Below are 13,481 nucleotides of genomic sequence, written 5' to 3' on the forward strand. Positions count from 1 at the left end.
GCATTCGAGAAAGCTCAAGCGCTTTGTGATTGACATCTTCACGTTTACACAGAGGTCTAGCCCGACTGACAGTTTGCAGTGGCAAAGGATTTTATAACTATTTAATCTCTTGGGGCGAGAAACACTAAATCTGTGATGTGGGCACCATGTTTCATGCATTATTTGGCATACAGTCATTGCTGGTTTCTTAAATATTCAGATGCATAATATAATGTGGCCATAGTATGTCATCACTTGTTATTGGTGATATCTCCAGTCACAGTTTCACAGTACAGGTTAAAAAAACATGCATTTACTGTGTTTATTTGGGTACTCGGACGTTTCGTCGAAAGATGTTTGGTCCCCGGACGTTTGGTCGACCGGACGTTTGGTCGACCGGACGTTTGGTCGACCGGACGTTTGGTAGAACGGACGTTTGGTAGAACGGACGTTTGGTAGAACGGACGTTTGGTCGCCGGGTTGTTACTGTTAAAACCAGCTCTCAAAATTATAATCATGAGAGAGAGAGAGAGTTTAATATCTAAATATCTAATATCAAAATATCAATAGTACACTCTCTGTCATAATTTGACAGTGAGCGAACCCGGCGACCAAACGTCCGTTCTACCAAACGTCTGTTCTACCAAACGACTGGTCGACCAAACGTCCGGTCGAACAAACGTCCGGTCGACCAAACGTCCGGTCGACCAAACGTCCGGGGACCAAACGTCCGGGGACCAAACGTCTGGTCACGGTTTATTTGGGTAGCGTTATGCCTCAGAGTTCTGAAATCTTGAGTTTAATCTCAAACTATGGGATTCCTACGTGGAGAGTGCATGTTCTGCCTCTGTGGGGTTTACCGTGGTTTCCTCTCACATTCTAAAAGCATATCTCAGAAATGATATTGATTTAAATGTGCGTGTGTATACTAATCACACCTTCAAAATATTCATTCTTTCATTCATCTTCTATACCGCGCATCCTCAATAGGGTTGCGGGGCCTTCAAAATATGTGCAGTATATTTCAGACTAGGAATCTTGCTTGATTTTAGTATGAATTTTGCATGATAAAAAGGTAAAAGAGCTTGCACTAGAGTTTAAATCCTATTTTGGGGGAAAATATCTTTTTTTTTCCGGAGACTAGGAAGAAAGATTATTTATACCATATTATGCTAGTAAAAATTAAATATAGGGAAGCAGGCAAAATAGGCATCTTGTAAGATAACATTACTAACAACTTTTCAGATAATGCTGCCAAATCCGGAAGAATGGGACTCTCCCCATTGGGACACATCCTTCTTGTGGTGGCAATGTGAAAAACAAGTTACTTAATATGATTAGAAATTGATCTGTATACATACCTAGAATATACCTACCAAATTTCATTATGACCCGATCACAAATTGAGGTAGCAATTTTACTTAGAGTCCTCCCAAGAGGTAAAAGAACTACTACACGGGAGAATATCCATACATAGAAAAAAACATTTCTTGAGATAACATTTTTATTTAGATATTATGCTCTATATTACTGCCCACGCAGCCCAGCGTCCGAGTGGTTAGCGCGTCGGTCTCAGAGTCAAGGGTTCAATCCTGGTTGGTCCTCACTGTGTGGAGTTTGCATGTTCTCTCCAGGCCTGTGTAAGTTTTCTCCGGGTACTCTGATCTTCTCCCAAATCCCAAAAACATGCAGGGTTAGCTGGTTGCCCCTAGGTATGAGTGTGAGCATGAATGGTTGTCTATCTGCTTATGCCCTATGATTGGCTGGCCACCAATTCAGGGTGTTCCCTCGGCTGGTTCCCAAAGTTAGCCGTGATAGGCTCCATTGTCATTGTCTAGCAAGAATGTGAAAATTTCTTGCAACATCTTCAGATAATTATCGTCATTGAGACTCCTATGAAGAAAAAGAAATGCACGTTAGAACAGAATATGCATAGAATGTATTATGACTGTTTTTCATTTATATGGGGATTATTTATTTATTTATTTACTTATTTATTCATTATATATTCTATTAGATCTGCAATGTCTTTTTCTGTGTCTGTGTTTTCACCTTCTTGCTACTGCAATAAACTGAATGTCCCGAGTACGGGATAAATAAAGTTTAATCTAATCTAATCTAACCTAATGGGACAACCTGTAACTTGGTTCTTTCGCCTGACTTTGGGGTACTCGGACGTTTCGTCAAAAGACGTTTGGTCCCCGGACGTTTGGTCGACCGGATGTTTGGTAGAACGGACGTTTGGTAGAACGGACGTTTGGTAGAACGGGTTAGCGAGTCCCGAGGTTTGAGTCACGAGACTTTCATTTGTTTAACCCTAACCCTATTCACTCAATGTTAAATAATAGTCATTAAATCCCTATTCACCCAAAGTTAAAATCTATCAATTGCATGCGAACCCGTTCTACCAAACGTCCGTTCTACCAAACATCCGTTCGACCAAACGTCCGGTCGACCAAACGTCCGGGGACCAAACGTCCGGGGACCAAACGTCTTTCGACGAAACGTCCAGTGACGGACTTGGTACCAAGAAAGGTGGGATCGAATCCCACTTGGTGGCAGTGTGTTTGTGAGTGCGAATGACTGTCTGTCTCTGTGTGCCCTATGACTGGCAGGCGACCAGTCCAGTAGTCTGCCTTTTGCCTAAGTTCTCCTTGTTGAGGCTCCAGCTACCCACAATAACTGGTGTTGAAAAATGAATGAGAGCTGCGTCGTGGTGTAGAGGTTCACTCGCCCCACTCCGGCGCGTGTAGGCACGGGCTCGATTCCCAGAGATGGCGGCGGTATAATTGTGAATGCATGTAGTCGTTTGTCTCTCTATGTATCCTATGGCTGACTGGCGATGAGTTTAGGGTTTAGTCTGCCTTTCGCCCCAAGTCAGCTGGGTTCCAGCAACCCCCGCAACCCTTTCGAGGATGCGTGGTATGGAAGATGAATGAATGAATTAATGTATAACAATATTAAGTCAGATTTAGACAGTAAATGTCGCACCTGAGTGTAAGTCACAGAAAAAAATATGACATGACTTATTGTCTTAAATTATGGTGTATTCTTTTTTCCTCTTTAATATCGCTATTCCTCCTCAGGAGTGTAGTGGTAGGCAACTTGTGACCCACGAGCCACATATGGCTCTTTTGATGGGTTCATGTGGCTGTCCGCTGACCTTTAATCAAAAACGTGAAAAGAGTCAGAGCCCCGGACGCATGAATAGGAGTGTCGCATTGGCTCCAACACTACCTATATACATATATCGCTTTAATATTTTATTTTCATCAGACTCCCTTGTATGTGCATACGCTCATTGATATCATCGATTAGCAACATTGCACACATTTTCATTATTTTTACTTTCAAATTCCCAGTATGATTTTCAAGGAATAACATTTGAATTGTTTATGGCTCTCCCTGTCAAAAAGGTTACCAAGCATTGATGTAGCTTGTCCCAGTTGTAATCCCAGTATTCCATTTTTCCAATATCCATGTGATGGAGAAGAATTTGTACAGGTGGTTTAAGATGATGGAGAGCGGAGGATGCTGACCAGGATGATGTCCATCATGAACAGCACCACCCACCCCCTGCATAAGTCTGTGGAGTCCCTCCGAAGCTCTTTTAGCAATAGACTGCGGCACCCTCATTGCAGGAAGGAGCGCTTCCGCAGATCCTTCCTCCCATCAGCTGTCAGGCTCTTTTACAAAAAAAAATGGCTGAGTGTTAAGACCTACCGTATGCATGCATGTACATCTGTGTATGTATGTATATATGTGCTTATATGTGTGTATGTGTGTATGTATATATGTGCTTATATGTGTGTATGGATATGATATGATGTGATATGATATATGTATAGGTGTATGTACACGTATGTGTATATATATATGTATACTTCAACGACACGCTTATTTATTTATATATTTATTCATGTATTTATTTATTAACTTACTTATTACCTATCTATTTATGTCTAAAATGCCTTTCCTATTTTTGCATCCTCACCCTCTTGCTACTGTGACAACGAAATTTCCCAAATACGGAATGAATAAAGTTATCCAATCCAATCCAATCCATTCATGCTGTGTATTATAATCCAGCCTGGTGGAACCACTTTGGTGTTATATGTTTGACTAATGAATCGCTTGAAGGACATGAGGCACATGTTGCATACTGTGCAGAAGTTATTTTGGAAATATCGCTTTATACATTTGTACATGACATTTTTTTTGATAGAATTAGTTCCTTGAAAAAATGCTCTCATTTGGCTGGCAACGATCAGCTGCCATGTCCACTAAGAAAGATCACATTTAAAGTGTAACATTACTCATTCATATGTCCCATTTATGTAGGAGTTCCAGAAAGTTTCATACTTCAATGAGTCACGCATCTAATTCTCACATTAGCCACACTTTGAAAAATTCTGGAATATAAAAAAGATGACTTAAATGTTTTAAACTTATTTTACTCCAGATGAATTACGTTATATATTATAAGATATGCATTAGGAGAAGCCGAAAGGATGGATGGATTACGTTATAAAAAGATGGTCAATATAAAATGATTCATTTAATTTCAATTATCATTTGAGCCAAAGTTTTTTTTTAAATGCGTTTTATTTTGGAGTTCTTTTAATACCAATTTTTTTGTATTCTTTTTTGCTTGCCTGTTTAAAACAGTATGAGCAGAATAAGAAGTTTTCATGGAGAATCTAATAGGAACATCTGAGTCATAATATCAAGGTTAGCCCAACGAAGCTTTGTTGTGGTTTCGCCGCTCCTGCTGCAGTCTGTTTGGGATTTACTGCAGTAGTCATCATCAGGTAGCACCATGTATGTCTTTCCTGCTCTAGCATCCTTTTCGTCTCAGGGCACATGTTGTCAGCGAGTGTGAACACAAAGGGCAGTGAGTCACTGTGCAAATCTATTACTTTAACTCAATTCAAACCACCTTTTTCATTAGTTTGTAATGTTTTTTATTTACATTCTCAAAACAGGCGGCTCGGTGTGGCGTGAGTGGTTAGCGCATCGGCCTCACAGCTCTGGGGTCCTGGGTTCAAATCCAGGTCACGTGCACCTGTGTGGAGTTTGCATGTTCTCCCCGGGCCTGCGTGGGTTTCCTCCGGGTACTCCGGTTTCCTCCCACATTCCAAAAACATGCATGATAGGCTGATTGGACCCTCTAAATTGCCCCTAGGTATGGGTGTTAGTGTGCATGGTTTTCCGTCTCCTTGTGCCCTGTGATTGGCTGGCCACCGATTCAGGGTGTCCCCCGCGTCTAGTCCGGAGTCAGCTGTGATAGGCTACAGCAAGCCCCCCCCCCCCAACCCTAATGAGACCGGTGACCAAAAGACCGGCGACCAATTGACCGTGTACCAGAATTTCGCCAAGAACAATGTGCACAGAATGCAGTTAGAAACGGTCTCATTGTTTTGAAAATCTCGTCTCATCTCATCTAATTTTCTGAACTGCTTTATCCTCATTAGGGTTGCAGGGGTGTGTGGTTGCTGGAGCCAATCACAGCTGACTCCGGGCTAGACAGTACACGGTCGATTGGTTGCCGGTCTTTTGGTCGCCGGTCTTTTGGTCGCCGATCTTTTGGTCGCCGGTCTTTTGGTCGCCCGAAAGGTAAGTGATAATTACCATTTAAATCGTTGCTCAAATTCCCTAAATACAAACTGCGAATTACTATTTAGTCATACTTAATGCCCCAGTAATTATTAGGCTAAAGAAAAGCTTTAAATTTCCCGGACTTTTATTGTTTTTTGTTGGAGAACTTGTTAAGACCCTGACTGACGTAGCTTCTTAAAGGGACAACGCATGTACATACAAACTCTTATACATTCACACGTCAGCTCAGTGAAACTGCTCATGGCCATTGTTGGCTTTTATTGATGCGTAGACCGTGTTGTTTTACCTTGTTTTGTCGCCGGTCTTTTGGTCGTCGGTCTTTTGGTCGTCGGTCTATTGGTCGCCCGTTCTCACGGTCGGGGCGACCGAAAGACCGGCGACCAAAAGACGGCGACCAAAAGACCGGCGACCAATCGACCGCACACGGAAATTCTAATCAAACACAGGACCAAGATCTAATTTGTCAGAAGGATCCGCGCAGAATCTTCATAAGATTCCTCATTTCCAGGATATAAAACAACCTTGTGCTTTCCCTACTTTTTTTATTGATTACCAAAATAACTGCACAGACTCCCCAAGGTGTTCAGTAGACAGCAATGAGAGTAAAACAGATCAGAATGGTTTACGATCCCTAAATGAGACCTGAGAGACATTAAATATGGTCAGACTGATTTTTATTATCTGCTCTGCTGTGTTTTTACAAAAGTTTTTGTGCACATGAAAGGGACAATAGCTCCAAATCAATCATCTAGGTGTGGATTTGAAGGGAGACGTAGTTGCAAAAAATATATAATCCAGCTGCCAGGTTTCCTACAACTGCCCAATTGCCATAACACAGTTTTGAAAAGCATGGGATGATTTGCTTTATTCATGAGTGCGAGTGTTAAATAAATGTTATGAGTTATCTGTCCAAAAATGTTAAATTATGACTGTTTTTTTTATTGATGCTTGACAAAAGCTCATGTTGAGTAATTTCAAATTACAATCTGACTCTCACTCAAAAAGAAAGTAAGTACTATCATATAGGGCTGACATTTTCTCACGTCTGGAACCACTCGTGCTTAATGCACTTTAACCAGATTTCTATACAGAAAAAATACATGCAGAAATTTTAGAACTGGACAATATTGTAAAAATAGAGGCCTAAAGGATATTTATTCATCAACTGCAATTTGACACAAGACATACTAAATTTCACTGAAAGGGTTTTTAATGTCAAGATAGGCAAATGTATTAGTGTACCTGTTGGAGTTATTTTGGGTACTATTATATGTGTGTACAAGAAATATTAATCATTATATGTATGTGTGGAATATTAATCATTATATGTATATGTGAAATATTAATCATTATATGTATGTGTGGAATATTAATCATTATATGTATATGTGAAATATCAATCATTATAAGCAGACAAACGGTCAGTATAACTGTTACCGAAGGATACTTCCCCCTGCAGCTGGCCCCGAGGACGTTTAATTGCTTTGCCCTATTGTGAGGACTATTGACCTGACAGCTCACCCAGTACCGGACTCCGAGGACTGTTGATCTGGGTTTGCAATGAAGATCTGTGAAGGACTCTTAAATTGCTTTGGCTTGGATTCCGTACCAGATGGCAATAATCGAATCGACTTCCGAAAATACTCGCATATTGTTTTAAAATAGTGTTGCTCGTTTCACCTAGTATGGAAATTGTTTTGCTTGCTTGTGTAAATTCTTACGCAGTTGTTTTTGGTTTCCAACCTTAATTGTTGTTTTGAAGACCTGATATGCAATTGTTGTTGCAGTTGTTTTTTGACCTTAATTGTGTTACTCGGTTAGCTTATGCAATTGTTTTGAATAAGATAACCTTAATTGTTTTGATTTTAATGCAACTAAATGGACAAAAGAGGATGGCTTTCTTTAGAATGATCCGTGACGGGGACGAGTCAGGATTGATTGTCACTTTCAAGTTAACGCTGGATTATGTCTCCGATGTCCTTTTACTGAAGTATATCTATTAATGAACCTATAACCATCCCTGATGCCCATAGACGGCTGGAATATGCTCCAGCACCCCTCGCGACCCTTGTGAGGATAAGCAGCATGGAAAATGAATGAATGTATCTACACTTCTATTCAAATCTTCACCAAATTTGATTGCTTCTTTTGTATCCCAGGTACCAATCCTTTACAGGAATTTTAGTATTTTATTTTTTTATTATTATTTCTGCTATCATATGAAGTGAGTATACAGTCTATTGTACAAAATTTTAATGTAACTGTTTGTTGCCTAAATAATTGCCATTAAAATGCTATTGTCTTCAAAAATGTGTGAATGAAAAAGGATATTTTAAATGTAAAATAGCCAGGTCAGAATATTTTTCTCTTTAAGTAGCATTTTTTTGTTCTCCATTTAGAACTGTTCATGGTAGGAAAAAAAAATCACATGAGATTTTTTTCATTCTGTGACCCATGTTTTTACAACCAGTGTCTGATTGTGATGAAGACTGATGATTGCCTGATTTAAGGTGCGGGCAGAGTGGGATCGATTCGCACTCAATAGCGGTGTGAATTCGATTAATTGTCTGTAATGGATTTAGGCGGTACTAGTCCACCTTCCGGCTAAAGTCACCTGGGATATGCTTCAGCACCCCGCCCCTCACGCTTTTCCAACCAAGATTTGAAACAGTCAACTGAACTGTTTCAAATCCAGCGAGTGACTGCAGGCAAACATGAGCATGAACAGACCTGCGGTCAAACGTTTTGAGACACTTTCTGATCCCACTGAATGATTCAGCTGCATGCAGTGGTCCCAACTATGGGCACCAAGCGGGAGACACCCGTATTTGATGGCCAGTCAATCACAGGGGTCAAATAGAGGGAGGACACAGTCATACCAGGGGGCAATTTAAAGTATTCAACCAGCCTACCATGCCGGCTTTTGGGATGTTGGTGGAAACCAGAGTACCCGAAGAAAACCCAGAGACTGGTCCAATGCGCCCCCCTTCATAAAACTTGATTTTGATTTATTTTGTTGTGTAAATCTGATGCCTAACTCATCACTAAAGCTGATCTGAATCATTTCTTGCTGGTTATGTGCATTTTGTGAACTATTCGAAGATGAATTGGAGGAAAACACATGCATAGGTTTAGAAATGATCGTGTGCGGTCGATTGGTCGCCGGTCTTTTGGTCGCTGTCTTTTGGTCGCTGTCTTTTGGTCGACGGTCTTTTGGTCGCAGTCTTTTGGTCGCCCGGACCGCGACAACGGGGGACCAAAAGACCGGCGACCAAAAGACCGACGACCAAAAGACCGGCGACCAAAAGACCGGCGACAAAACAAGGTAAAACAACACGGTCTACGCATCAATAAAAGCCAACAATGCCCCTGAGCAGTTTCACTGAGCGGACGTGTGAGTGTATAAGAGTTTGTATGTACATGAGTTGTCCCCTTAGGAAGGGACATCAGTCAGTGTCTTAACAAGTTCTCCAACAAAAAAACAATAAAAATCCGGGAAATTTTGAGCATTTTTTAGCCTAATAATTAATAGGGCATTAAGTATGACTAAATAGTAATTCGCAGTTTGTATTTAGGGAATTCGAGCAACGATTTAAATGGTAATTATCAATAACCTTCCGGGCGACCAAAAGACCGGCGACCAAAAGATCGGCGACCAAAAGACCGGCGACCAATCGACCGTGTACCGAAATGATGAAGTTGGAGTCGGACATGTTGTTTTAATGATGTTTGTGCTTTAGATGTGTGCTATATCAACAGGCAATATGCTACAGGGTATCCCAGTGCTATAAAGTCCACCATATTTACAGAGCTCATGCACTTATCCGCTATGTTGATCTGGGTTCAGCTATACACAAGCTGAGCAAATGCTTACTAAAACCCATTGTATAACACCGAAGTCTGGCTTTTTGATCCAAATAATTTATACTATGTGGTGCAAATCTATCTGCACAGGTAATTATATCTATGCTCTTCTAAAGGCATTAATTTGTGGGTAATTATTAAATTTTTAAATGTTTAAACAGCCTCTTTAGTTGTGTAGTTTACCTTTCTAACAACAGTAAAGTCAGTTCCAATACAATGATTCTACTATGTATCCATGTCTATATAAAAAGTTTCTACAATTATATAGTGTGAGTCAAGAAGGATAATCCATTAAAAACAACTTAAACTTTTATTACCCTTTGGTTGTCACATCTCAAAAGAGTGAGGCGTGGGCAGATGCAGACAGTTACATAAACAAACAAAAATATATATTTTATGCTGGCCAGCAAAAAAGTTTTGGCCTCCACAGGACATTCTTCACAAAATGGTTATTATATGAGTGTGTATAATAGCCATAGTTGGCAGCAGGGGCCCCATAAAAGCATCAATATCTCAGTCAAAGTGCAAGTAAATCAGGATTTGTAAGTGCTAATGCAGACAAAAGTAATATTTAAGTCAGGCTTTGGAAACCAAAAGTGTAGAATCAACAGTGTTATCTTGGTGGCCACTTCTTACACTTTCACTGCTCAATCTGGAAGGACCATTTTTGTACATTATTGAGTACAGGCTGCCCTGTTTTTGTGCTTTGAGTTAACGTGCCCGTGCGAAAACAAAGACCAAAACATGAGAATGGCGCCTTCATTTTCGTGGAAATAAAGCTGTCTCAGGTCACTGCCGTAAACAGGGATGCGTGAATTGTGTCTCATTTCCCATTATCTCAACAGACCAGTCCCTCAAAACAGGATCATTTAAATGTGCATGAGCTCTGTAAATATGGTGGAATTACTTTAAGGAAGTGGAATACCCTGTAGCATCTTGCCTGTAAATGTAGCGCACATGTAAAGCACAAACATCATTAAAACAACATGTCAGACTCCTAATTTTTAAACCTATGCATGTGTGTTTCTCCAATACATCATCTTCGAATAGTTTACAAAACGCATATTACCGGCAAAAGATGATTCAGATCACCTTTAGTCATGAGTTAGCTATCAGATTTATTTATTTATTTCAGAAACACACTTATTTATTTATATATTTATTCATGTATTTATTTATTAACTTACTTATTACCTATCTATTTATGTCTTAAATGCCTTTCCTATTTCTGCATCCTCACCCTCTTGCTACTGTGACAACGAAATTTCCCGAATACGGGATGAATAAAGTTATCCAATCCAATACAATACAATCCAAAATAAAGTAAAATCAAGTTGTATTAAGGGGGGGCCCTGTGGACCAGTGGTCAGCATGTCTCTGGGTTTTCTTTGGGTACTCTGGTTTCCACCCACATCCCAAAAACAGGCATGGTAGAACACTCTAAATTGCCCCCACGTATGAGTGTGTTGTCCCTCTCCTTGTGCCCTGCGATTGACTGGCAACCAATTGCGGGTGTCCCCCGCCTGATTCCTAAAGTTGGCTGGGATAGGCTCCAGCACCCCCAATACCGTCGTAAAGTTAAGCAGATTTAAAGATGAATGTCAACGATTTTATTTCATAATATTATTATACATTTTCTTCAATGAAGAAATGCCATGCTTTACTATTAAACCTACTTTGCTCATCATTATTAGTTTCATATTATTGTATGTTTGCTTGCAACGAAGTAAATGCTTTGCTCCTAACTTTAGTTACTCTAAACAGAGGATCCAGAATCCCTTGCAGTGCTGTGAATCTGATCTGGGAACTGCACCTTTGTCCAACCTTGTAATCAGAGCCCTCGAATGTAAAAGTCAACAGAAAATATGTGTAAGGTCAGAAGGGAGTTGGGATATGGCTCCAAGTGTTTGTTCTACTTGCAAGTGAAAATTCCAGAAAACTCTTTTCCTCCTTATTTGTGCGTGCTTTTTGGGAATGCCTATTGGTGAACCTATCAATGAATAAATGTAATTTAAAATGCTTGGTTTTGGAATGTGCGAGAAACCCAAGTGAACTCCACCGAAACCAAGATTCTAAATCAGAGGTTCTTGGCTGTTAGATAGGGTACTCGGACGTTTGGTCGCCGGACGTTTGGTCGCCCGGACGTTTGGTCGCCCGGACGTTTGGTCGCCGGACGTTTGGTCGCCCGGACGTTTGGTCGCCCGGACGTTTGGTCGCCCGGACGTTTGGTCGCCGGACGTTTGGTCGCCGGACGTTTGGTCGCCCGGACGTTTGGTCGCCCGGACGTTTGGTCGCCCGGACGTTTGGTCGCCCGGACGTTTGGTCGCCAGACGTTTGGTCGCCGGACGTTTGACAACATGACAGAGAGTTTACTGTTGAAACCAGCTCTCAAAATTATATTCATGAGAGAGAGAGTTTAATATCTAAATATCTACTGTTGAAACCAGCTCTCAAAATTATATTCACCCGGGCGACCAAACGTCCGGGCGACCAAACATCCGGTCCCGGTCAGATAGACGTGCCAACCACAAATTCAGCGTGGTGCCCTTCACCCCAGGTTTTAACATACAGTACATCACACATAATTTACAAATATAGTATAAGGTAGATCCCACAGTTCTATGACAAAATGACACTCCACCCCCATCTTCTTCTTAGGCAATCTGTGGGAAAGTACTGGAAAGGAACAATGACTAATGCTTCTGTTTTAGACTTCCTGATGCATGTTGAGCTGCAAGCAAGCCCTCTTTCTCTCTCTCTCTCTCTCTCTCTCGCTCTCTCTCTTTTGAAACCGAGCCAACAGTACTGTAACAGGCAGACACCCACATTAGGTTATTCCTTTTCATGCTCAGAGAAACACCCAGGCTCGCCTACATCCCCCCAAAGAAGACGGAACACCTATTCACTATGTCCCCGTGTGTGTATGATGTATTTCAACAGTTCATTTTCTGAACCGGTTATCCTCGTGAGGGTCGCTGAGGGTGTTGGAGGTTATCCCAGCTAACTTAAGGCGCCAGGCAGGTGGCACCCTGAATCGGTGGCTAGCCTATCGAAGAGCACAAGGAGACAGACAACCATTCACTCTCACACTCGTACCCAGGGGCAATTTAGAGAGTCCAATCAGCCTACCATACATGTCTTTGGAAAGCGGGAGGAAACTGGATTACATGGAGAAAACCCACGCAGGCCCGGGGAGAACATGCAAATTCCACCGACCTGGATTTGAACCTAGGTCTCTCACTGTGAGGCCGACACGCTAATCACCCCTCCGCCGGACTGGCTATTTCAACAGTTCATCACCATAAACATTTTGTTTAAAGTCTGGTAGAAAATTTGGATGAGTTCCATTGCTTAACTCTTTAACTGCCACTGACAACAATACACGTCCAATCCATTGTAACTAGTAGAGCCGATCGAATGAATGTTTTCCCAATCAATGTCCCGCTTTTTCTGATTACCACAACCGAACTGTCTGGCCTGAGCTGGCAGTGAATGAGCCCACAGCAGTAACCAACGTCCCTGAAAGGTTTAAATCAAGATAACCACGATTTCAGTGTGCATAATAGTAGGTGGCCATTTTATTTTGCTGGCAGTTTGGTGTGTTAAGTGGTTAGTGTGTTGGCCTCACAGTTTTCGATCGTTTCGAGCCCATGTCCATGCAATTACTCCGGTGTCCTCCCACACCCTAAACACATGCAGGGCAGGCTGGTTACCGTATTTTCTCGCATATAAGCCATATTTATAACAAAAAAATGATGACTGAAAAAAGGGCACCTCCTATATACGCACAAGACTTACAGCATTGCTATACTCTTTTTCACCAGTAGATGTCTGTAAATTAACATTTACTACGTGTTGGTTATTTTCTGTTTTGCAGTAAGAAAACAACCATTACTGGAAGAATGACTAACTTCTTCATGATATTTACCCTAATAATATGCTTTTGATTCATACAATATCTCAGAAATTCCATATGCCATGATTTTTCTTAAGATTTTCCCTTCAAAATAACAAATTAG

This window comes from Stigmatopora argus, chromosome 21, assembly GCF_051989625.1.
Source record: "Stigmatopora argus isolate UIUO_Sarg chromosome 21, RoL_Sarg_1.0, whole genome shotgun sequence".
NCBI lineage: Eukaryota > Metazoa > Chordata > Actinopteri > Syngnathiformes > Syngnathidae > Stigmatopora > Stigmatopora argus.